This window comes from Podarcis vaucheri (assembly GCF_965113315.1).
Source record: "Podarcis vaucheri genome assembly, chromosome: 6".
Classification (NCBI taxonomy): domain Eukaryota; kingdom Metazoa; phylum Chordata; class Lepidosauria; order Squamata; family Lacertidae; genus Podarcis; species Podarcis vaucheri.
In genome coordinates, this window is record NC_138764.1 from 83,736,500 (window position 1) to 83,762,945 (window position 26,446).

The following is a 26,446-nucleotide window of genomic DNA, read 5'->3' on the forward strand; positions in this document are numbered from 1 at the left end:
TGTCCAAGCTTTTGCAAACCATTTAAATTTATTTCATTGAAAAGAAAATATGTGGTTTTTTTTAAACAAACAGATAAATAAAACTGGAGTGATTAAAAAAAAATTATACTAAAAGGGATCTACGAGGGAGGAATAATTATCTACATTGAGAACAAGGGTGGGAGGAGAACCTGCTGAGGAGGGGGCAGATTCGGCCTCCAAGGAATGTGCTGCAGTGGACAGTGCATTCCTTGGAGGCTGGATTGGCTGCCTCTCCGGATTCTGCCACCTGAGGTGTTCTCCTCACCTTGCCTCATGGGTAGGCCGGCCGTGCTACTCGTCCCAATGGCTGTGTTCACCCTCCAGTGTTGGAGGTAGTACGTCTCTCTGTACCAGAGTGCCGACTGGTTATAACTGTGGCAAGATTCAGGTAGAGCTCTGTCGTCGTGTGTGTTTGTTTTTCTCCATGACCGAGCTGTGACAAATAGGCTGCAGACAGCCTCCTCTGTGTCAGAATCAGGCCTGACTTCCTGTGGTCTTACCCTGCAGTGTGACTAATGTGTAGGGGAGAGAAGGAGAGATGAAGAGAGAATCAAGGTGGGGCTCTTGTTATGAAGGATTGCTGGTGGAGAACAAATGGATTCAGTGGAGCAGGGGAGAGTCTGGTGGTCCTCTTCATTTTCTGCCTCTCACCCTGAGGACAGCCTGTTGTTGCTTTTTAAGGATGAAGGAACTGTGTGGGGATGGGGTTCATGCATCCATCTTTTATCTGTGAGGGGAGAATTAAGCCTATAGATCTCTCTCCCCCCTCTTTCTCTTTCTATCTTTCTCTCTATCTCTGGACAGGTTCTCTGTGCTAGAAGACCACCGCATCCTTTCTCACCACTGTTGCCATTTTTCATGCATCTCTCTCCAGCTGGAGTAACAAAGGTGGGTGTGCCCTTGTTTGCAAGTGCTGGAGTCCACACACACACACACACATCTCCATCCTTTGCCCCGCTGAAATTCTGTGCAAGCTGTTGTATTTCAGCATTTGTTTCCAGTCACTTTTTATAGGAGATGTCGTGAAACAGATTAATCCCTTTCCTTTTAAAGGGGGTTTGGTGGGGGGGGGAGTCGGTCAGAGCATCCTAAGGATTAACCCAATAAGGGTATTGCCGAAAGCGGGGGGGGGGGGGGGCTAAACCATCTAGCAGGAATCCTCAGGAAGACAGTCGCCCTGTTAAGTTGGTGCTGTCAGAAAGATAATATTTGCATTCAGCTAGGATTTTGCCCACAAGGGTTAATCTTACCATTTGCCCTCTGTCCTTTCTTTAAATTAAAACAGTGATCTGAAGCATGGTCAGTAAGCCCTCTTTGTCTGTGCGGGTTCTACATGAAACCAGCATTAAGTACCCCCTGCCTTGTTTCTGTTAACAAAGAGCTGTCATTAAAAGGTAAAAGGGATGCGGGTGGTGCTGTGGTCTAAACCACGGAGACTCTTGGGCTTGCCGGATCGGCTGTCATTACAGCTTATTGATGAGGGCAGAATCCAAAGTGGGGAATCCGGGGCAGAATGTGTGGCATGTAGGATAGTCTTTGCTTCTTGAGATACTTCAGAATGTCCATTGCTTGCAGACAGGGTAATCTCTTAAATTTATTTATTTTTAAATATTTGCAAAGCCATATGTGACTTTTAAAACAAAATAAAATTTCAGAAACTATGCACAAATACATAAAGTTCTATATTCCACAATAAATGTGCCTTAGGGCATTTATTAGAAATCATCATATTTATAATTAATCCAGGTTGTACCTTATCACCATTGTGTTTCCTCATATTAAATCAAAGCAATATTGCCTTCTTGGAAATAAAGCATTCTGGGTACAAAATCCTTTGCATGGTTTTGACTTATTTATAAATATATCTAATGTTTGGTGCATTTTCCTCAGCCTTATATGGTTTGCCAATTTAGCCATTACAGCTTGCTCCCATATTTTATTAATCTGCCCCCATCTTTGGTATTTTTAGTTGCTTCCAATATTTAGCATGTAACTCCTGAGCAGCTGCTAAAATAAAAAAAGAAAATATTTAAAACTGATTAATTATGTAGTATCTTTTATATAGGGTGGCAGAAATAATAATGGATGTATTTCAATATTTTTAAAAATGCAAACTTTAAACTGGCCATTGCCTAGAACTGTTGCCAGCTGGCTGAGTTTCTTTTTATTTTATCTGTGGATTCAAATGTGTGTGCATTCATACATAAAGAGAAATACTCAGTGTACATCCTTGGTGAGACGGTTTTGAGGCTGCTGGGTGGCAACTCTGCTTAGGAACCAGAAATCTTTTTCTGCGCTGATATTTTGTGGGTGCTAAATTTAATAAAATGCTTACTCGTGCTGAAATATATAAAAAAGCAGGAAGGTTGGTAGTAGAGAACACAGCAGATTGACATATTGGATGATTATGAAAATCAGTTTCTTATGACAATCTGTAATGAGTTTGTGTGTGTTTGTGTGTTGGCTGCACCCTAATCTGATTGCCACATGCTCTTGAAAAGTGAACAGCTGGTCCTCAGGCGTGCATGGAAAGCTAGCAGAATGTTGGCATCTCTATTCTCTCTTACATGGTGTTGCACTAGAAAAACAAAACCCAAGTCCAATTAAACATTTCTCTCCGATAAGCATATGTAGGCTGTGTTTTCTTATCATAATTTCTGCACACTTTATATATTTATTCGCTCCTCAGCCAAATGCCTTTGGGAAGCACACAAACAGAACGTGAAGGCAATCTCTCCTTCTTGGTTGTTTGTCTCTAACAAGTGATACTCTGAGGCATCCTGTGTTAACCAGGCCCTACCAAGAGGCAAAGTGTGTTGGCTGCCTCACAAGAAGCCAGTCTGTGAATGCTGGAATCTTTTGAATCTAGCCTTCTTGTTGTTGTCGTTGTTGTTGTTTAGTCATTTAGTTGTGTCCGACTCTTCGTGACCCCCTGGACCAGAGCACGCCAGGCACTCCTGTCTTCCACTGCCTCCCGCAGTTTGGTCAGACTCATGTTTGTGGCTTCGAGAACACTGTCCAACCATCTCGTCCTCTGTCGTCCCCTTCTCCTTGTGCCCTCCATCTTTCCCAACATCAGGGTCTTTTCTAGGAAGTCTTCTCTTCTCATGAGGTGGCCCAAAGTATTGGAGCCTCAGCTTCATGATCTGTCCTTCCAGTGAGCACTCAGGGCTGATTTCCTTCAGAATGATTAGGTTTGAACTTCTTGCAGTCCATGGGACTCTCAAGAGTCTCCTCCAGCACCATAATTCAAAAGCATCAATTCTTCGGCAATCAGCCTTCTTTATGGTCCAGCTTTCACTTCCATACGTCACTACTGGGAAAACCATAGCTTTGACTATACGGACCTTTGTTGGCAAGGTGATGTCTCTGCTTTTTAAGATGCTGTCTAGTGGCAATTACTAGACGTTCTCCATGAATTTGCTCTGTTCATCTTTCTCAAAGCCGTCTAAGCTATCGTCACATCTTACGGTAGCAAATTCTACAAACAGGTTATGCCTTCTTATCTATCCATCAAGCAACGGATCTACCAAGCCAGCAGCACCCTTGAACTGGGCTTGAACACTGCCAAAATTTGTCCTCTGTTTTCTTGAAAGCTTTCCTCCTCTGAAAAAGAGGCTTCAGTTTTATTGCCTCGTTCTCAGAGTGCTTGAGCATTTCTTCAGAATTTATTAGGGCAGTTCCGCACCATTCAATGCACATTTAAAGCACATGGCACCCCTCTCCCCCAAGAATCCTGGGAACTGCAGTTGCTAAAGGTGCTGGAAATGATAGGTCTGTGGAAGGAAACTGCAGTTCCCAGGATTCATTGGGGGGCTTACAGTAAATGTGTGTTGGGTGTGCTTTAGCTTTATAGTGTGGAGCTGTCCCAGGTAACCTGCGCTCTTGCACATAGGAAGCTGCCTTGTATCAGGTCAGAATACCTGTCAGTCTAGCCCACCGCTGTTGCCTGTTTGCTCTGACTGACAGCAGCTCTCCAGCATCACAGGCAGAGACCATTCACATCTAATCCTTTTAACTGGAGAGACCAGGGATTGATTCGGAAACCTTCTGCAAGCAAATCACAGAACTGTAGTGTTGGAAGGGATCCTGAGCATCATCTAGTTGAACCCCTGCATTTCAAGAATCTTTTGCCCATCGTGGGGCTTGAACCCACAACCCTGAGATTAAGAGTCTCGGGCTCTACTGAGCTATCCCAGTGCAGAGTAAGTCAGTTATAGTCGCTCCCTTAAGGAGGACCCTGCCCAGAGTTCTCCGATAAAGAAAACAATGCCCGACCTGAAGAATTTGGAGCAAATGATTCAGCAAAGGAAACACAGCCCAGAATAACTAAGGAGATAGTACAAGAATATTTGGCTAGTTTAGATGTATTCAAGTCTCCAGGGCCAGATGAACTGCATCCAAGAGTATTAAAAGAACTGGCAGATGTGATCTCAGAACCACTGGCAGTCATCTTTGAGAATTCCTGGAGAACAGGCGAAGTCCCAGCAGACTGGAGGAGGGCAAATGTTGTCCCTATTTTCAAAAAGGGGAAAAGAGAGGACCCAAATAATTACCGCCCAGTCAGTCTGACATCAATAGCAGGGAAGATTCTGGAGCAGATCATTAAGCAAACAGTCTGTGAGCACCTACAAAGGAATGCTGTGATCACCAATAGTCAGCATGGATTTCTGAAAAATAAGTCATGTCAGACTAACCTGATCTCGTTTTTTGACAGAATTACAAGCCTGGTAGATGAAGGGAACGCAGTGGATGTAGCCTACCTTGATTTCAGCAAGGCATTTGACAAGGTGCCCCATGATATTCTTGTAAAGAAGCTGGTAAAATGCGGTCTTGACTATGCTACCACTCAGTGGATTTGTAACTGGCTGACTGACCGAACCCAAAGGGTGCTCATCAATGGTTCCTCTTCATCCTGGAGAAGAGTGACTAGTGGGGTGCCACAGGGTTCTGTCTTGGGCCCGGTCTTATTCAACATCTTTATCAACGACTTGGATGATGGACTCAAGGGCATCCTGATCAAATTTGCAGATGACACCAAACTGGGAGGGGTGGCTAACACCCCAGAGGACAGGATCACACTTCAAAACGACCTTGACAGATTAGAGAACTGGGCAAAAACAAACAAGATGAATTTTAACAGGGAGAAATGTAAAGTATTGCACTTGGGCAAAAAAAATGAGAGGCACAAATACAAGATGGGTGACACCTGGCTTGAGAGCAGTACATGTGAAAAGGATCTAGGAGTCTTGGTTGACCACAAACTTGACATGAGCCAACAGTGTGACGCGGCAGCTAAAAAAGCCAATGCAATTCTGGGCTGCATCAATAGGAGTATAGCATCTAGATCAAGGGAAGTAATAGTGCCACTGTATTCTGCTCTGGTCAGACCACACCTGGAGTACTGTGTCCAGTTCTGGGCACCACAATTCAAGAAGGACACTGACAAACTGGAACGTGTCCAGAGGAGGGCAACCAAAATGGTCAAAGGCCTGGAAACGATGCCTTATGAGGAACGGCTAAGGGAGCTGGGCATGTTTAGCCTGGAGAAGAGGAGGTTAAGGGGTGATATGATAGCCATGTTCAAATATATAAAAGGATGTCACATAGAGGAGGGAGAAAGGTTGTTTTCTGCTGCTCCGGAGAAGCGGACACGGAGCAATGGATCCAAACTACAAGAAAGAAGATTCCACCTAAACATTAGGAAGAACTTCCTGACAGTAAGAGCTGTTCGACAGTGGAATTTGCTGCCAAGGAGTGTGGTGGAGTCTCCTACTTTGGAGGTCTTTAAGCAGAGGCTTGACAACCATATGTCAGGAGTGCTCTGATGGTGTTTCCTGCTTGGCAGGGGGTTGGACTCGATGGCCCTTGTGGTCTCTTCCAACTCTATGATTCTATGATTCTATACTACTCTGCTTTTCCATTGGCCCTCATTTAATGAAGCTACTTAAAAGGCAAACAAAGAATGAGGAACGTTTGGATCTCTCAGACAATGTTGCATTGGCACATGAGTGTGTGCTTTTGTGCAGGGTACATTTCATGTTTACAAATACAAGGTTCTGTTTCCAAGGTCTCATCAAGTGGTAGAGATTGGGACTGACATGATCTTGATCTCTCTCTCCCCCCCCCCCCACATGTTGACTATTTGTGCTTTGAGAACATCTGCACAAACCTCCTGGTTTGATTACTTCAGATCCAGCATCGGATTCCCAATTTCACTACTACCAGAAGGACAGGATCCCACCATCATGGCCTGCATCTGGCCATTGCAGTGTTTCCCCTCTTTTATCTGTGTCAAAACAAATTTGTCTCAAACAAATGGATCCTGATTTACCTTGCCAATTACATGTCCCCTTACAAAGTACGAGGGGGTGACATTTAGGTGTCTCTCTGATTTTTTTCCAGGGATAGTTCTGAATTGATCAATAGGCTAAAATACTCATTTTATGACACACCTTTGCTGTGTTGTGTGAGAATATTTCTTTGCTGAAATGAAGCACTATGAACCTGAGGTATGAAAGTCTGCTCTGTAAACTCCACCTCTAATTTTACCTTCCTCCCTCTTATGCCCTGTCACTTCTCCACAGAAGGACCATGGTTCAGTGGTTCAATCTCCAGGTAGAGCTCCGAAAGACTCTGCCTTGAAACCCTGGAGAGCTGTTGCCAGTCAGTGCAAACAGTACTGCGCTAGATGGACCAATGGCCTGAAATTGCAAAAGGCAGCTTATTGTGTCCCGTTATTTTCTTTAAAGAAGACTAGATGCTTGCCCGGCCCTACCATTAGACAGGGTGAGGCAGGCACCTCATGCAGCCAAGTGTTACCTTTTACTATTATTGTTTTATTTTTTTTTACTGCCAGGGAAGAGTGTTTATGGTATTTTTTGCACCAGGTGCCAAAATAATTTGACTGGCCTTGAGTGGTACGTTCTTCGACTAGGGGGAAGGTTCCCTTTTGCTTTTCTCCCTGTTCCGTTTCAGACTGTAAAAGGTCTTGAGCCAGCCGCAACTGAAAGCACCTCTGCTCCCTGAGATCTGCCAAGTTTCGTCAAAACACACTCTTAGAAATTACAATGCATCTGGAAACGTGTGTTTGCTGGCTCTGCTTCACAGCCTCCTTGAGTGCTTTTGGAATGTATCCTTGAGTAGTGATAACACCACACTGCTTGCCTGGATGAAGAGGGGTGGGTGGGTGCAAACTGGACCTTTGAGTGTCTAAAATGTAGACTACTGTACAAAGATAAGAATCATATCTGTTTCTTTTGCCTCTGCCCCTCACTGGCAAGTGACCCCTGGAAGGTTACCCACGTGGCAATGCTGCTCTCAGATTTATAAATATTTTGATAAATCAATATTCCTTATATCTTCTGTCCTTGGCTTATGTGCCATTTGGACGTAATTTGTGGTAAAAGAGGGTTTCAGCGGCCTTGCCATAGGCATTTTATTTATTAAAATACTGTCTACCCCAACTTTCCTCTATTAAAACACACACACAAAAAAAAAACACACAAGAAAAGAGCCAACCCTCAAGGCAGCTTAAAAAACCAATAAAAGGAATATAAAACTCCCAACAGTAATAATTAAAACACCATACAAAAACCAATGCAGCCAGGGGAAAAGGGAGCAACTGCAGGCAGTAAACCATAATTGCTTCTAAAAGCTCTAGCAAACAAGAGAAACTGAAATTGGCATACAAAAAAAATGATGATGGTGGTGCCAGACAAATTTGGGAAAGGAAAGAAATTCCATAACCAGAACACCAAATAAAGGGGACTGGGAGTAGGAGCCAGTTGTGTTTAGTGTTATGGATCAGAAAGGGAGGGCTTTGTGTCCTAGGGGGAGAAATTATTCAGTTTTTCTACTAGATTTGCAACATGTGAATGTGTGGCTAGTGGCTACTGTTCTTAGCTTGTTAGTTCAGGATTTTTAATTTTTTTTTTTTAACGGTATCACCCACAATTTATTATTCTGTGTCGCCTCATCCTTGGATCTGCTTGGCTTTCCAGCCATCATCTCTGAATGCATGATCTGTTTTTTGTTTCTTTCCTCCCTTGAGGCTAACCAGCAATCAAAGGGGTTAGAGCTTTGTGATCATGCCCTAAAAAGTAGATCTTCTCCCAACAGCCTGTGAGTCAGTGGATGGTAGAAGGGCTTTTGGAATAAACATGAACTCAGAGCAATCTGCTCATCATTACTAAGATTCTGCTTACTTAGTCGGCTCACTTTGTGGGTATGTGGACCCAATCAACCTTCCTTGTAGAGGTGTTTCCAAAGTACAGCGGCAGAAAGCGAACTTTGCATTTTATTTGAGGAAATGGTTGGTGCTGAAACAGCAGCTTTCAGGAACAGAAGGATCCTTTTCTCTTTTAAGGCAATGAAGTTCTCCGTTTGACCCCACATAGCTTTCATATTTCTTTTATTAAATTGGCAAGTTGTTGTTTTTTGTTTGTTTGTTTGTGTTTAAGCGCTGTAGGCTTTTCTTAACCAGGTGCAGAAGTTCCTTTCTAAAAATTGTGGTGTGTTTCTGGGCAAAATAATCAAGGGGTTGAGTAACTCCCATAGGTGGAAAGGTTACAAGGTTTAGGGCTTTTTAGGCCAGGGGGGAAAACAGGGAGTAAGGGGAGAGACAGAAGATCTGCATAAAATGAATGTATGCTGTGGAGCAGTGTTAGAAGCTGAGATAGAAAAGCTAGGAGCCAAATGGCTCCTGGGACCTGGGTTGTGGGCGCCAAAATAGAATGTTTCGTCACCATTGAGGAGCGGTCAGCAACACTTTTTATTTATTATTTTGATGATAATAATACACAATTCACATGTGACACATGGTTAATATCACATTTTAACAGAAATTGTTAATGCATGTTTAATTTGGTGTTCACGATAAAAAATATTAGTGCCATACTTCAGTTTTCAAAACACACTATCCTTTATTGTTAAACTCCTAACATATTGTCTATCCTTAACGTATACTTTGAGGCTTCAAAGCACATACATTTCAGTAATCCTTGAGAGTCAGCCAGGCACACAAAAATGGCACCTAGACTTCTTGAGGTGCTCGCAAATGGAAAATCTTTAGGCGCAAAATGCTCCTGGCATCCTGCTAATTTCAAACCATGCTGCGGAGAACTGAACTGGGTTGTACTCGGTTCACGCACATGGAATTCAGTCCAGCTTTCTGTATGCAGCTGATCCAACCACGTATCATGTTAGCTGTGGGAAAAGTGAACACAACTGTAAACCATAGTTTCCATGTTTAAACAAATGGGAAACAGTAGTTAATGGAAGAGTTGTGCAATCATGTAAAAGGCTATGTCTAAAAGCACAGGGCTCATTCATATCTTGCCTGATTAAGCTGAGATATAATCAGTGCTTTTTTCCTGGGGGGACGCAGGGGGACGCATACCCCTAAACATTTTGTGAATCTAAGTTTAGCCTCACTGAGGGGCAGTATTTCAATATGAGCAGGAAAATGAGAATACCCCTAAACATTTCTTTTAGAAAAAAGCACTGGATATAACTATCCATATATGAGATCTCTCATTCTCTGAATAAGAGAGGGCTGTTAGTTTATGTCCTGCATGTTGTTAAATAGATAAACAGCATGTATGATTCCTATAGTACTTTAGCGGACCAATTTTTTGAAATGGGATGCTGGACTAGATTAGAATGCCCATGTGTCTTACTTTAAAGGAATGCATCCTCAGTTTGATCCAAGTCCAGGTTAAATATAACGAACCAGAAGACAGGAGAACAGAGGCTTTGAAGTTGCATATCCACAGTTAACATCTGGGCTGCAGACTGAGCTGGCACAAAGTTAAGCTGGTCACAGCCCTCCTCACTGTGGTCAGATGTCTTGCAATTTTTTTTTATATTTTAAACTACAGAATTGTACATATAAATCAGCATATGCAAATTTTATACAATTTTATGTTTACTTCCATCCTTTCCTTTATTTGGTGATGAGCAAGTGGTCATTCTAGATCAGGGGCCAGCAACCTTTTTCAGCAGGGGGTCAGTCCACCATCCCTCAGATCATATGGTGGGCTGGTCTATATTTTTTGGGCAGGAAATGAACGAATTCCTATGCCCCACAAATAACCCAGAGATGCATTTTAAATAAAAGCACACATTCTACTCATGTAAAAGCATGCTGATTCCCGGACCGTCTGTGGGCCGGATTGAGAAGGTGATTGGGCCACATCCGGCCCCCTGGCCTTAGGTTGCCTACCCCTGTTCTAGATGGATATGTGGCCTGACCTAGCAAGGATCTGTTATTGTTGTTAATGATGCTAGATTTAATTGAATAATAGATCATTTTTTAAAACTCTTGAAGTATTTTTTTAAAAAACCCCTTTGTAGTCTCAGGAATTTCCTAACTACTTGAGAATCAGAATCAGGTCACCAAAGAAAATTAATAAAAAAAATTGGGGGGGGGGGTCCTGATACAATATATAGATTAAGACTGTCTACTTTGGATTTTTGATGATTGAACTGATGGGTGAAATGGTGTGCTTGAACACACTGGATTTGGCTAACGTTTCCCCGAAATATTTTCCAAGGCTTGGTAAAGGCACAATCCACTCACAGGTGCCTGCCATTCACTAGACTAGCTCAACACTTGGGAATTTATTGAAGTCTACTTGGCACAGGGAACAAAGCTGCTGTGTGATAAACAGGGAATCCTGCTCTATCTGGGGATCATTGTAAGTTATGGGAGAAATGGGGGAAGTTTTTCTCTAAAATGGAATATCTAAAAATAAAATAAAATATTTCCAATTAATATAGCTTGCAGACCCTTTTTTTCTGGCTTGGAGATCAAAGTATGTGTGCTCAGGGGAGGAGGGAATGCGGAAGAAGATCGGAAGGCTATAGTTGCCTCTTCTCTTCAGCTCTGGCAGTAAACAGGGGCCAAGAAAGCTGCATTGTTCGGTGCTTTAGCTACAGGAGCTGCTTTGATTTCTCACAGCAGGAATTCTTGGCTTTGCATGAGTGAGGGCCCCCAAGTGCAGCTATGAAGGGAGTTTTTCTCTCCCTCCCCCCATGGGTTTGAAGCACATTCTACTGACAAAGCTCTGCTTCAGACTAAAATGAAAGGGGAGTGGAGGATATAAAAGGGGGCTTTAATCATTTGAATTGGAGACACCCTGTATCAAGGGGAGTGAATCTGAGCAGCACCAAAGAGTCTGAATAAGGCCAGTATGCTGTCAGGTGACTTGATTGTCTTCCAGAGCTCATACACAAGATGGCTCGCAAAAGATCAGTTACCCCCTTTAATGTGCTCAAACCATCTTTTTGTAGCTCCATCAGGGCAGTTACAGACTGCTGTTCCTCCTCCTCTCCCTCTCTCCTCCACTGGAATTACCCAGTTCCCTATTAGCAAGGTATAATCCTAATAATCTGTTACCTATTTTGTGCCTGCTTTTCCTTCTCCCATTTTTTTTTTAAGGAAACCTGTTGGGTTACTGTTTTCTTTTTCTTGCAACACAGTTTTCAGAAGTGTGACTTGCTAAAACTGCTGTGGAGTTTCTTTCCTCTCTGAGAAAGCAAACTCTGTTGCTCCAGAAGGAAATCCCTCAAAATCCATAGTTGGGCAATACCTTTCTATGCTAACTAACAAAAACAAGGCAAAATAAGGAGCTAACTTTCTTCAGAACTTTCCATCAGGCTAGATGGGACACACATCGTCTTTAGGCTGGATGGAACAAAGAAGCATACAGTGGCTGCTCTGCCATTTCTGAAAATATAAAAACCCAGCAGTCCCCCAGATCTGTCTCAATTTTTTTGTGATATTTTTGGCTGTCCTGATGCCTAACTGTGGATTGACCCCACCCGCCTTCCTGCCCCTTGTTCTCTAGAAGTTAACTCTCTGAGTAAGTGCGGAAAGGATGCATAATGCCTCACATGCATGTAAGTTATGCATGAATATTTGGCATTGAGTTACATGTTACCAGCTAACTTGGGTACATGAGTACCTCACCTCATTGCTGTGAATATGCTGCAGAAGTGGAGGGAAGGAAGAAAGAAGATCTGCTATGTTGGCACACTCAGATTTGGAACTTTGGGTTGCATCCAATTTTGCACTCTGTGAGTGTTCCGTCAGCGCAGGGATTTCTGCTTCTGCAATGCAACGTTCTCCTCACCCTCCATGCACCCTGAATCTGTTCAGAAGGTTCCCCCCAACTTACCGTAGTAGATTTGGCAGGAGGAAGGAAAAGCCCCAAGGCTTCTTGCGCTGTTAGTCCTTGTAACACCAAACTATGGTTTTAGCATTATGTGCAAACACCACCAGTCCAGAGAGGCTTGTTAGGTCCAAGCTCTATGGCCACCTAATCATAGTATAAAAGTCAGAGGCCATAATTTGAGGGCAGGTTGTTTGGTAATACAGGCAGCTGTCTTGCCACATTGGAAATGTAGGCCTCTTGTTTGGCAGACAGCCCAGAAAAGAAGAAGGGTGATAAAAACTTGCATCGCAAGACCAAAATGACACAATTGGAAAATGTAGCATGTAGGAAACTGGCAGATTGTACCCATGAAGCGTTTCAAAGAGGGGGAGCTTGTCCACTGTCCAGTGAAAGTTCTTATTTTGCATTTATATAAATAAACCGAGTAGATTTGATACCTTGTGTCACCAGTGACTCTCAAAAATGTAGGTGTTCTGAAGGATTCTTCTTGCCTAAGTGCTTGTATATGGTAGGGGATATTAATGTTCCTCAAATTTATATTGCAGCTGCAGTTCACGTTTCCTTATTTTCTGGTTCCTACAAATTCCACTCTGCCCAGAGAATGCAAACATTTATAACTCTGTGTCGTGTTCGTTTTAGGCGGTTGGGACTGAGCCTTTCTACCTTAAACCAAAATGTTTTCCCCAATACATAGTCCTTGTTTTCCAGCTTCAGAAATGTGTCAAGAAAAGGGGAAAAACACTGCTTCACAAGCTTACATCCTGCCTGGTATGTAAACTGGCACAGAATTTTCTGCATTGTTGTTAGTCAAGAAGCAATTTCTTAAAATTTGCTTGATTCCTCTTCAGCTGAAAAATGCAGCAATCCCAGGAGCAGGTTCAGGCACAGATCAGCATGCTGCAGTTTCTTTTGACTTGTACCACTTCAAAGAGCAGGTAGAAAGCTCACGTCTTGAACCGCTCCCTTGTGCACAGGGAAAAACAAAACAACTCCCTGAAAACAAAAAGTTGACCTTCTCCCTGATGTGCTGTCTTAAGCAAAATGTTTGCTTTTGTGGTTCTTGATTCCAGGAAATATTTGTTCCTTGCACATGAATCTTCCATGTGGCTCAGTGCATGCACTCTTTGTGTGCTTGGAAGTCCTCTATTGGTAAATGCTTCTTGTCATGTGCAAGGTGGTCTGAGAGATGCCAACCTGTGCATGATTCTCACAGCTCAGCTGATAGAAATATTGTCCGTTCCCCTAGCTTTTGGTCACTGATTCCTGAGCGTAGCAATGAATGCACCCCCCTTTTAAAAAATGTCCTCCTTGTCTCTCAAAATCTTTGTTGGAGAAGGGACTGCTATCCAGTTGGAGGACACAGGTTTTGATTGTAGAAGATATTGGGGTCAAACCCTGCCATCTTCAGTAAAAAAGAACATTCTGGCAAAACCTTTCTGCCTGAGACCTTGGAGAACTGCTTTCAGTCAGAGTAGGCAATGGCTGTGAAGCAAATTACTTTCTCCAAAGACAACTGAGAGCTGTAATTTACACTTGTGCAGCTACAGTTTCCAGCACCATTAACAAACTACATTTCCTGTAATTATTTTGGGGAACCAGTGGACTTTAAATGTACTGTGTGTATGCAGTGAATATCTGTGCTAGGTAGGCAATTAGTTTGACTTGGGAGCGCTTCCAGACAACTTGTCTATTATTCATCCTGATTTGTTTGTAGGCAATGTTGGCACTTTAATGAGCATTCCTTTTGCTTTGTTTGTGGGGAGGTTAGACGACAGTTGCATCAAAGCTAGTGTTCTCCCACACTATCCATTGCATTTCCCTGTCACTTTCCTAATTACAAAAAAAACAAACACCACGATCTTTGGGGAAGGTGGTTTTCTGCGCAGGACCACCCTATCATCTACAATTGTGCAACCTCAATTTGCTGGAGTTTGAATAGGTCTGCCATATGTCTGGGATTTCCCAGACATATCTGGGATTTGTCCATTGGAAATAGCATCTGGGCAGAATTTCCAAAAATTGGTAAAAATGTCCGGGGAAACCCGGGTGTATGGCAACTCACATTGGAAGTGTTGATTTTGGGGGAGAATTTCCTTAGAAATAGCTCAAGATTTTGCAGAAAAAGCTCAACAACTTTGCCTACCTCACCTCAAAGCAAAGCTCATCAACTTTTGTGTCCGGATTTTCACTTTGTGAAATATGGCAAGCCTATGTTTGAATCCCGCTTGAAAAGAGTGACAGTCAGGAAAGGCCCTTGGTGTCAGGCAGCTTCACTGTGTTCCAGTGATTTATCTGAACGGCACAAATGAAAGTTAATCTATAAGCAGTTCCTCTGAAAGGAAGGGTTCTTCCCTTATTCCTTCCCTTCTGCCACCTGCCCCATCTCCTCACTTCCTCTGGTGTCACATCTGGGCAGACTCAAAGCACTCCAAGCTATTGCCTCGTGTGCAGCAGTTTCTGCAGGCAGAAAATGTGGTATCTGTTTTTTACTGTGGCTCAGAAGTGTGGGGACGGGTGTTCATGCCCACGCAGTAGGGAACTAGGGAGTTGGAATGTGGAGCTTGACAGCCATTGTCATTGGCAGGTTATTTATTTTTTTGATGTAATTGGTTCTTCCCAAAACTTAAGCTGCTGCTCTGCGTAGGGGGTCAGGAATGGGTCAGTAGGGTGCTAAAGATAATTAAAGAGAAGCAGCTTTCTGTGGCACAAACCCTTAATGAAGGAAAAACACAAACTCCAAGCATATACATACGCACACAGCTGTTGATGACAGCATGGAATTGAAGAAGGAAGTAACATGTCTAGACAGTGCCGGATTAGAAAGCAGGTGAGGCTGGCGGCTGAGATGAGGATCAGGTATTTTTCGATCACTCGAGGTTATGTCACCAACATGGAGTTGACTTGTGGGTTAAAATAGGGAACGCTGAGTTTCCGAGGGCAGAGGTGGGGAAATTTGCTGCTTTTGGAAAGTCCCGCTCTCCCCACAAAGCTGCTCCAGCCACTTCTTCCCTGAGCTGTACCCACTGGGACCTCTGCCTGTGCGGAAACTCTTCCTGTCAGCTGGGATAGCTGAATCAAAACCTCCATGTTCAAAAGCAGTGTACCTCACACCCTGCTGTTCAGTTTTCCAAGGCCATTTGGCTGGCTTCTGTGGGAGACATAGGGCTGACCAAAGGAGGTGTCTGAGGGTGCCAGGGTGCTCACAGGGACTCCAGTTATAGAATGCCCAGTATTGATATTTTCTAGAGGGGAGACCTGCTTCAGCTCTACCTTCTTCTGCTTCTACTTTCAGAGTCCTGTCCTGGCCTAGTTTTTTATTTTATTTTTTATATACAGTGGTACCTCGGTTTACAAACTTAATCCATTCCGAAAGTCCATTCTTAAACCAAAACCGTTCTTAAACTGAGATGGCTTTCCCTAATGAGGCCTCCCGCCACTGGTGCCCTTCCACCATTGGGTTTCCATCCTTAGACTGAGGTAAAGTTCGTAGACTGAGGTAAACTTCTGGTTTTGCGGAGGTTCGTAACCCGAATCGTTCGTAAACAGGGCTGTTCTTAAACTGAGGTACCAGTGTGTGTGTGTGTGCGTGTGTTTACAGATCTCTTGCAAGGAATGTTTCCTGTCTTAGCAAGTAGCTCATGTCTTGCTCACCAAGTCAAAATACAACCGGTAACGGCAGGATTGTTTCTCTAATGCCCCAGGATGACCACGGGTGGTTTGTACAGTAACATCCAAAACTCCTGTTTGCCATCTAATCGTAGAGACAGGCCTCAAGATGTTTGTTTCTTCAAGGCTTTCCTGGCCAGACTAAGTTGATTTGCTCTTTTCAAAGGCTGTCTGCTGTCTTTTTCCTAGTAAAAAAGCCTTTTCCTTTGCTTTTTTTGTCTTTTTCCTCTCTGTGGTAAGGGAGTCAATGCTCTGATATTTGTTTCAAATCACCCATTCTTTCTCTCTGTAATCTTTGACCTACAAGGTCTCGCTTCAAATGAAGCTGCTGAGATTTGGACGGGGATGCAAATATGCTTGCATGTGCTTGAACAAATGCCATCCGTGATCTTAAACTTTCTGGCAGAGGTATATCATGGTGCTTTCTTCTATAGGATGACAAGGTTGGCTGTCTGTCTACAGGCAGAATTGAAAAATTGGCCTGCAAATATCATGAAATAGGCTCCAGTTAGGCGCATTCACACATTAAAAGCACTATTATGGACTATGGATTGTATTCAATGCAGAACTAAGTCAGGGTCCTGTCAGTGCAAGGATTATCACTAGTGCAAAGGACTATCACCCTCCTCCCCTTGTGTGTCCCTTAAATCTGTACAGTGGTACCTCGGATTAAGTACTTAATTCGTTCCAGAGGCCCGTTCTTAACCTGAAACTGTTCTTAACCAGAAGCACCACTTTAGCTAATGGGGCCTCCTGCTGCCGCCACACTGCCGGAGCACGATTTCTGTTCTCATCCTGAAGCAAAGTTCTTAACCCGAGGTAATATTTCTGGGTTAGCGGAGTCTGTAACCTGAAGCGTATTTAACCCGAGGTACCACTGTACTGGGGTTCCCTCCAGATTTGCAGAGGTCATGGGGCACACATGGGAGGTGGGGCACAGGCCGTTTTAGGGTAGCGTGACCGGTCCAGTCACACTGAGCGCCACCACAAAAATGCTGTAGAACGGGGCACGAGAGGTGGGGGCGGCGGTGCTGAATTTTAGCTTTCACACATTTAAAAATGCATTTTGGTTCCTTATTATTTTTGTGGGGCAGAGGATTATGTTATAAAATTCAGAGCACCGTGAAGATAATTATGCTATGTTATGAGCCAGACTTCCTGACCACTGATTAATCTTCCTTGTAGACTTTATTTCCTTAAAGACTTTGTGCAAATAACTCATATTTTTGGTATGGTCCCCCCCTTTTTTTGTATCTTCCTCCTTCCACCACTGTCTCCCACTGTGAAACACAGATGAAAAGCTAGCTTTATTTCCCTTCCTCCCTTCCATGGTGTGTGTGTGTGCTTAAAAAATAAAAATAAACTCATACTGTTAAAACTGCATTGATATCGATCTAGCCTTGAGATATTTGGGCGCAACAAGCATTCTCTTATGTGCGAGCAGCAGACGACAGTCAATCAAGAGTGTCTCCCAGACAGAACTGAATGAACACTTCACTGCAGCTGGCTGTCCTTGGGCTGCAGCCATTGATGTGGTCTGTTTGCATCAAGGGAGGTGCTAAGTGACTGGGCTGGCTTTCTGCTCCTCTCGCCAGCTCTCTTGGTTTGTATCCCACGGGAAGGCCAGGGCAGGAAATTGTGGTAAGATGTACAAATTGCGGGAAGGTGATCTTCCAGCCTTATTGCAGGCAATGCACTAGCTCAGCTTTCTGCATGGGAGGAAGAATAATATTATCATGTCATTATTATTTTTTTAGTGCCGTTTGGTAGCATTTGCATATAACTCCATTTAAAATGGTAACACAAGCAGTTTAAGATACAGTGGTACCTCGGGTTAAGAACTTAATTCGTTCTGGAGGTCTGTTCTTAACCTGAAACTGTTCTTAACCTGAGGTACCATTTTAGCTAATGGGGCCTCCCGCTGCTGCCACCACACAATTTCTGTTCTCATCCTGAAGCAAAGTTCTTAAACCGAGGTACTATTTCTGGGTTATCGGAGTCTGTAACCTGAAGCGTCTGTAACCTGAAGCATCTGTAACCCGAGGTACCACTGTATCAGTTTAGCCAGGGTTTCTCAGAATTCTTGTTTACTTTTTTTTTTGGGGGGGAGGGTCCTCTAGCCAGGACCCACCACCTGTTCCACAGTATGTAGCCACCCTAGGGGGAGCTAGGGAGTCTCAGCCCTCTACTTTTTGATGGCCCATTAGCTAGTGTTTTGAGAAGGTTCCAGGAACCAAATTTTGGATAAAAGTGAGGGTCATGAGTAGATGGAAATAGTAGATTTCATCAGGGCCAATGCCAAAGGTCAGCACTGTCAGGCATCTGCCGGGGGTCCACACGCCCAACAAGGGGCCCACTTGGAAGATCTTCCTGTATTTCCTGCTCCTCTTCACCATTGCACCCTACGATTTCACCCTGCCTCTCGCTCTAGCTCAGAGAGTGAGGAGGAGGCACAGTAGATGCTACTGCTTGCTCGCTGACTCTCTGCTTGACAAGGAAGCTTGGTCTTCTGACGGTTCCCTCACTGCAGGAAGTGAAGTTACAGGAAACCAGGCAGAGGGCCTTCTCTGCAGGGGCGCCCTCCCTGTGGAACGCCCTCCCACCAGATGCCAAGGAGATAAAGACTTACACAACTTTTAGAAGACACCTGAGAGCAACCCTGTATCGGGAAGTTTTTAATGTTTGATATTTTTATTATTTTTTATATTTTGCTGGAAGTTGCCCAGAGTGTCTGAGGAAACCAAGCCAGATGGGTGGGGTATTATTATTATTATTATTATTATTATTATTATTATTATTAACTGTGATAAGGAAAAGGAGCAGCAGCAGCTTGTGAGGAGGTAGACTTACTAAAGGAACATGGCCCATTGAGGCTGTCTTGCCAAAGAACCTTCAGAAACCTGGAACTGGCTTTGGATTTCATCAAGGACTTTTTCTTCCACAGTGCAAGCACTTAGATTGTACATGAAGCTTGTGTGCTGTATGCACATAAATCTTGTGGACTGGGGAACTCCTCCAACCTTGAAAAACCTTCCCCAATGTGGCTCCCTTGAGACATTGTTGAACTCAGTCCCAGCCAACATGGCCAATGGTTGGCGGTGATGGGAGCCATAGTCAAACAGAATATGGAGGACTACCAGGCTGGGGGAAGCTGGCCTATATAAAGAGCTCAGTGAGACACAGGGGAAATGCTATTGGAACAATGGCCCAAATCAGGTTGGGAGATGGGGTCAAAAGTGGGAGGCAGCCCCTGCCAGAAATCCAATGTGAATCAACAAGGATAAGAACATAAGAAGAGCTTTGCTGGATTACACCAAAGGCCCGTCCACTCCAGCATTCTGTCTTCATGGTGGTCAAACAGATCCTCTGCCAAATGGCATTCAATCCATTCATGCCTTGGTTTAAGAAGAGATACTCTCCCTTCTAGAACGCTCTTCCTCTTTTGAACTTTGTGCCCCCACTTCAGGTTGTGTGTACAGTCGTACCTTGGTTGTCGAACGCCTTGCTACTTGGAACGCTTTGGCTCTCGAACGCCGCAAACCCAGACGTGAATGTCTAGTTTGTGAATGTTCTTTGGAACACGAACATCTGACGCAGCTTCCGCGGCTTCCAATTGAGTGCAGGAAGCTCCTGCAGTCAATTGGAAGCCGCACCTTGGTTTTCAAATGTTTTCAGAAGTCAAACAGACTTCCAGAACGGATTCTGTTTGAGAACCAAAGTACGACTGTGCCTCCAATGGGGATCTGCCTCTCAGTTTAGCAAATCACTGGTTTAATGAATCCTTTGAGTTCTTTAGCTTTTGTACTTTTTTTCCTGAAAGAGGTATGGGCTGAGTCCGCTTTGCATCTGTAGTGGACTCCAGTTCTGACTGCAACTGCAAGTTACTTGGAGTGGAACATTCCCCTTGCAGCCCTGGCTTTGACCAGTGCTCTGGGCGAGGAGAAACTATTCCTGCAGTTTCACTCACCCAGCTTACTTCATCATAACCACCTGTTTCATGTCAGACCAAACAAGGAAAGCACCACCTTGGCTTTCCCCCACTACCTTCTTCTCTTTTTGGCAGCTGGACCTGCAGTCATGTGAGAAAAGAGGAGGTGAAACCAGCCATTTTCATAGAGAGAACAGAAAAAGAAACCTGGGAGCAATTTCCTTGGTTTGCCCGTGAAAAGCAGCTCAGCTGGTTAGAGCATGGTGCTGATAATGGCAAGGTTGCAGGTTTGATCCCAACGCAGTTCCTACAGAGCAGCCATCTTCAATCCATCATCTCAGGGAGATCTCATGGTCGCTGGGGTTGATGGGAGTTGTAGTCCAAAACATCTGGAAGGTACTAGGTTGGGGACAACTGTTGCAGTAATGATAACCAGAATGTGAACAGACTTCTTGGACCCTTCCAAGGGATCTAACCCTTGTACACCCCCCCTCATTTTCTTTCCATGTTGATGCTCTGTTTGCCTCATCCATTGGCTCATCCAAATTAAGAGTGCTGAAGCTTTCAAAGACTTATCCTGGATCAAACCAGGATATTGTTAGGAGGGGGAGGAAGAGATATTGTCTGTGCTCTGATACTGTCTAAGCTGCATTTTACAGCTGACTGTCTTGTTTTTAATTGCTTTGGTAGAGGGTGGGTAGCAGAGAGCAGTGAGAGACCAATTGCAAAGGTCTGCCTTGTTATTTTGTCTTCAGAGAGAGAGAAAATGCATGTCTCAGCTTATGCAGAACATCCCCCACTGCTTAAAAACCGCCATAGGGAGGGGAAATAGTTAGCTCCTGGGCTTTCCAAGCACAAACTCTTTTTCTGTAAGCTGGTCAGCTGTGCTCTAAAAATTCAAATAAAGAGTTTACTGGGACATTCATAATAAATCCTTGGCTATTCAGTATCAGAACAGGAGGGTGCAGAAGCAGGAAATCACTCTGTTTCCCATTAAAAATAAAGTGGTGCTAGGCTTACCATGTTTTACAATCCCACCTCCTTGCTGCTAGTATTTTCTGGTGCTGATGAAATTGTAATAGAGATTTATACAATTATAAACCATGTAGAGTATGAAAAGATGGAAATCCATTTGTCCACACTGTTCCTTAGAGTGGCATAATACTAGAACTTTATATGTTTATTTATTAATTTGAACAATAGTTATCCTTTCCTCCAATTGAGAGTTGGTGACTGGCCCAAGGTCACCCTAATGAGCTTCATGGCTGCATGAGGATTTGAATTGGGGTCTCCCCAGTCTTAGTCCGACATTCTAAGCAAGGGGTGGCCAATTTAGTCCCCTCCATACTACATTGTTGGACTTTGCTGGCTAGAGCTGGGAGTTGGAGTCTCATGTCTTACCATTTTGGGGGTTAAATATCCATAAAAATTGTCCCACTTTCTAGATACTTTAAATCAAACTATCTTGCCAGTGATACAGATGAAAATAGGAGTTGACGTTGTATAACACAGCCCTCCCGCCACCACCACAGGTAAAAAAAAAAACCCAGCTCCAAATATTTAAGACATGACCTTTATTCAAAAGTCAATTGCAATAGCACAAAAGGGGACAGGGAAGGCCTCATTTGTATGTACTGCAGCCCTTAGTGGAAACACTTAATTCAAATGCCTGTCTTTATGCAGTACAATTATTTCTAGGGAAATATTAGTCAAGTACAAATTATAAACCATCCTCTTAAAGTGCTGTCAGTCAAACACTGCTTATTTTCCTAATCAAACACACTTTTGAAATTGCAGGGGATCACTGGTGGAAGAAGGATTGACATCGCAAACTAAAGCAGTACTGCAGTGTATAATCATTGTGCAAGGTTACCAGTTTTAAACAAATGTCTGAGTGTAGTATTTCTTTTTCCCCACCAGGACACATCTAATGGGTATAATATAATAGCTATTTGCTCCCCATGGGAGTATTCAGCTGTGTGTGTGTGTCCTGGGAACTATTTGTGCAAAGTGTAGCCCATCTCATTAGTGCCCTTTATTGGGATACTGTATCACTTCATAATTTGCACCATTGTTGTTTTTAATAGGAGGGCATTTCATTAAAAGGGTACTTGTTTCTCCTGCCAAAATACAAACTTAATATCTAGCCTTGGTACAAATTCATTTTCCTCTGCTTCTCCCAAATAAAGGTGTTATCTGTTCTGAAAAATTAGAAATGTAAAGAGCTTATAAACAGGGGCCTGAAAAAACTAAAAGTATTCCAGCTGCCTAATGTGATTTTTATAGCTAAATGTGGTAGTTTGGCAGGTATGTATATTAATTGTTAACAAGTGTGAATACAAATACTCTGTAGTCACTTTTCCCTGCCTTAGAATCGAGCGTCAGTTCGTCTATGCCAAGGGTGGGGCATAATTAGGCTCATCAGGCATCCATTTTTGGCCCATGGGGCTGTTTAGGCCTGGCCAGGCCACCCTGCCCTATACCTGACATCAGTTGTGGGTCAGGTAAAATTGTGGATTTGCTAATTGGTGGTGCCTCCAAGGCTGTGTGCACAGCACCCCACAGTACTTTCCAAGTACTGACAATCAGCTGATCAGCAGTGCTCACAGAAAGTGCTGCACAGTGCTTTGAAGCCCCGACTGTCGGGGCTTCAAAGCACTGCACACTACACAGGGCCAAAATAGGTCACCTGACACCACTGTGAGGGGATTGATAGGTGAGCAGCCCCAGCCGCCTGTCAAACTTGACCTGTGGGGAAAGACGGAATTGAGGATTCAGCCAGATGTAGTTCCCCACCTCTGTTTTAGGCACTCGGGAGACCAAACTCATTTATTCCCATGTGTTTTGGGGCATGCAAATCCCACCAGCAGCACTCATTCCCCCACCTGTGTGTGCTGAACAGAGTTTTAAAATATTATCATTAGCAGCAAAATTTAAAACATAGGAATTAGGCTGAAAAGCCTTGTTTTGAGTAAGTCCAGCTATAAAGTAAGCTGGCCTCCCTGTTCTTACCCTGCTTAAGAAAGAATCAGGCAACAACTTCTAAAGTAAGTTTAAAAGTAAGATTTACTAACTTTATAATCATGCATTGGTTCTCAACAATGATATATATAAGCAAATATAAGCAATACTTATATTTAATCATAACCAGCTACAGGCATGTACCTAAAGATGGAGTGAACAGAGGCATGTCTGCATCCAACGATGGTCAAAGGAAGAGGAGGGGAAATGACACCACACAGAACCCTCTCTACCAATTGCAATTCTATGGCCTGAGTACCTGCCTATCAGCAGTACAGCTCTGTGGTATTAACCCCTTCTCATGCTAACTAGCAAGAATATGCATTTGTTAGATTTGGCTCTAATCTCCCACAACAGGGACAGGAACAAAAAAAGCTGGCGGTGTCTTGAGAGCACTCTGCAGAAGGAGGTAGAACCACAATTCCTGTATAAGCATTGGTTCCTGCTTTCTTTTCCTCAGGGGCTGCCTATGGTAGCAACTGCAGAAATTGCTTGTTCTGCTCTGTGGCTGACTGGCTTCAACAAATTTCTCAAGATCTAGATACTCCATACAGATATGAGAAATAAGATTGCATAACCACCTTCAATTTACCTTCATTCCCCCCCCCCCTTCAAGGTAATGGGCTTGCAGCCCAGCCCCAGATAAGGCTTTCCCTTTTTCCTCTCCTTATCCTCGTGCTCTGTCTGTTTGCCGTTTTCCTTGACATGTTTGGACAGGCAGGAAGGCACTGTAATAAATGCTTTCCTTCTTCCCTGCTATTCTATCTAGGAAGAAAAAGGCTGCCAAAGTCTTCAGTCCAGTATGAAGCCTGACTTTAGGCCCAGGAAAGGGATGAAATTTTAAGCTGGGCAGTTGCCTAGCAACCCTTCTGCATTCTCTTTGCACTTCTAGGCCTATGGCCTTGCAAAATCAGTGTGCCATCCTGAGGGAAAGGTGACTTAAAGAAGGAGGTTTGAGGGCAGAGATTATTAGGAGGGCCAGCAGCCACTACTTCGAGGGGCACGGACTCTCCTCCATGAATATCCCTAGGAAGATAGTCGGAAGAGACAAACTTGGTACTATTTGTGCTGTGAAGACAAGGCCTGTGCCATGGAATGAAACTTTCTGCTTTAACAATACTCATGGGTGTTCAAAGCACACCGTAAACTTGTAGTAAAATTATAATAGCTCTGTAACGTAGGCAGATATTGTTGCAGGTGGGGGACTAAGAAGTGGTAAATTCATGACGGAGGCGAAATTCAAACCAGAGTTGTTGTGATATATAGTTCGGTCTTTTTAGGTACTATGCTTTATATATTCCAAAAAAGATGCAATTTTTCTAATTCTAACATCTCATCTCTTCATATTAAAGGTTTGTGGGGTAAAAAAAAAAGCTCTGTTAACTTCAGGTGGCTGATACAGTCAAGATGATGATCAATGTTAGTTGCCGTATTTTTTGCTCCATAAGATGCACCTGACTATAAGACAGATCTGGTTTTTAGAGGAGGAAAACAAGAAAAGAAATATTCTGGACGAAACTGTGGGTGTATGATTTTTTGTGGTTCATGTTGTGACGGTGAATTTGGGGTGACCCAATGCAAAAATCCTGAGGATCCATGTGGATCCGTGCTTTGTAACCACATTTTTACGCCATTGCAGCCCCACGAAACAGTGGATGTGTGGGTTTTTTGGTGCAGGCTGTAGCTATGGACATGCTGTGTGATCTGATGGTGAATTTGGGGTGACCCAATGCAAAAATCCTGAGGATCCATGGGCTTTTATCTCCCCCCCTCCCAGGCAGCCTCCTTTATCGCCAGCGTCCCTTATCTCCTTCCCGATCGCTTGCCGATCAGCTGCTTCCTTTCAACACTCCCTTCCCTCTTGTTTGCCTTAATGTCTTTTCCTTAGCTGGAGCAGTTTTTTGCTCCTCCTTTTCTTCTAATTTCTCTCCTCATTGCTTGTTTTAGTATTCCTGTTTTAGTATTCCTGTCTTTACCTCCCCCCTCCCAGGCAGCCTCCTTTATTGCTAGCGTCCCTTATCTCACTCCCGATCGCCTGCGGATTTGTTTCAACACACACTTCCCTCTTTTTAAACAAAAAAGCATGATCTGCTTTTCGCCCCTGGGCAATTTGGCTCCAGGGACCACTCATTCGCTCCATAAGATGCACAGACATTTCCCTTTACTTTTTAGGAAGAAAAAAGTGCATCTTATGGAGCAAAAAATACGGTACTTTTTGAGAAGTCAGATTAGTGTTAATCAAACAATTATAACTTTCCAGACAGGGCAAGACAAAAAAGGTTTCAAACATACAGTCCATTTTAAAATAAAAACAGGATTAGCAGATGCCATCTAGCAAATGGTGAGGTATGTAACTAATAAAAACATGTGCAGTAATCCTGTTGTTCTTTAGATGGTGGCCAGCCAGATGGTTTTAGAAATCCCACAAGAGGGCATGAAGACAACAGATCTCCCCCGTTCCTTACTCTTGCTATCAGGCTGGGTAAGGGGGTTTGATGGGTTTGACGAGTGTGATGGGGACTCCTCAGTTCAAGAAGCACACACTCTGATTCCCAGGTGCAGGTAGATATGTACAAGGAAGAACCCATTAAATGCAGCAAAAGCACTTTAAGAATGTTGCCCTGGCTAGTATCCATATTTTATAACTGTGTATTTTGTCTGTCTGTCTGTCTGGATACCCTCTGGGCTCTGGATAAACATAGGATTCTTTCCTCATCAAATGCTCTGCAGTATAAGCTTGGTTGATAGCCTTGGGCTGCCAGCAGCCACCACCTCTTTTTTCTTGCCCTGTTGACTTGGTGAAGTGGAGCAGAGAATTGTCCCTTCTTCACACATGACAGATCAGAAAGGCAATCTGCTGCCTCCACCCATTTTCAACGATCTACAAAAGAAGGCTCACAAGGAGCCTGTCTTGTGCTTTTATGCCAGATTTAGTACTATGCTGATTTCCTTTAAGGGTGCCTCCAGACTGTCCTTGTTTTGCAGGAGGGATTTAGGTTTGTTGCCATTAAAGTGAATTAATGCGCTCTATCACCCCGGTGCAACAAATCCACTTTTAAAAAGCCACAGAGAAATGCATTGAAAAGTGTGGGATCAACAAATGATTAATGGGAAACCATCCCAAAAGCAAATCAGGATAAATGCTCATTGTCCTACAACTGCGCCACAAATAAATCAGAACAAATGCTCGGAGACTGGATATAATCTAACCTCTGTGTAAGCTTTGTGCAAGCAAATCAGGTTGAATGTTCAATAAATAGGTTGCTTTAAAGTGGAATGTGTCAGGCAGCTGTTTTAAAACTGATATAAATTGCAGATTTAGGCCAATTTGGGAACAATTTGGGTATGGGAGTGGCTTTCAAGACTATTTATTTGATACATTGAGAGCAATAATAGTGTGATATTTTATAGTGTGACATCCCAAAGTATTTCCTCCATATAGGTCTGCTCATGTGTGGACACGATGTTTCTCCAGTAAAAGTTGCTTCTATCACTCCCAGATATTTTTGACTAAAACATTTCCTGCCTTTCCATTCTGAATGGGACCTGTATGGCTGCTAAGAAACATTTGAAATAAAACAGGAGAATAATTTTTATTGCTGTCATGAACGTTGAATGAAACAAGGTTGTG

At 43.5% G+C, this 26,446-nt stretch overlaps 1 protein-coding gene across 2 annotated transcripts in view; it reads left to right on the forward strand.

The window, feature by feature from the left end:
• SRC (SRC proto-oncogene, non-receptor tyrosine kinase) overlaps positions 1-26,446 on the forward strand; it is a 95,550-nt gene that overhangs the window by 23,740 nt on the left and 45,364 nt on the right. The window lies entirely within an intron of this gene.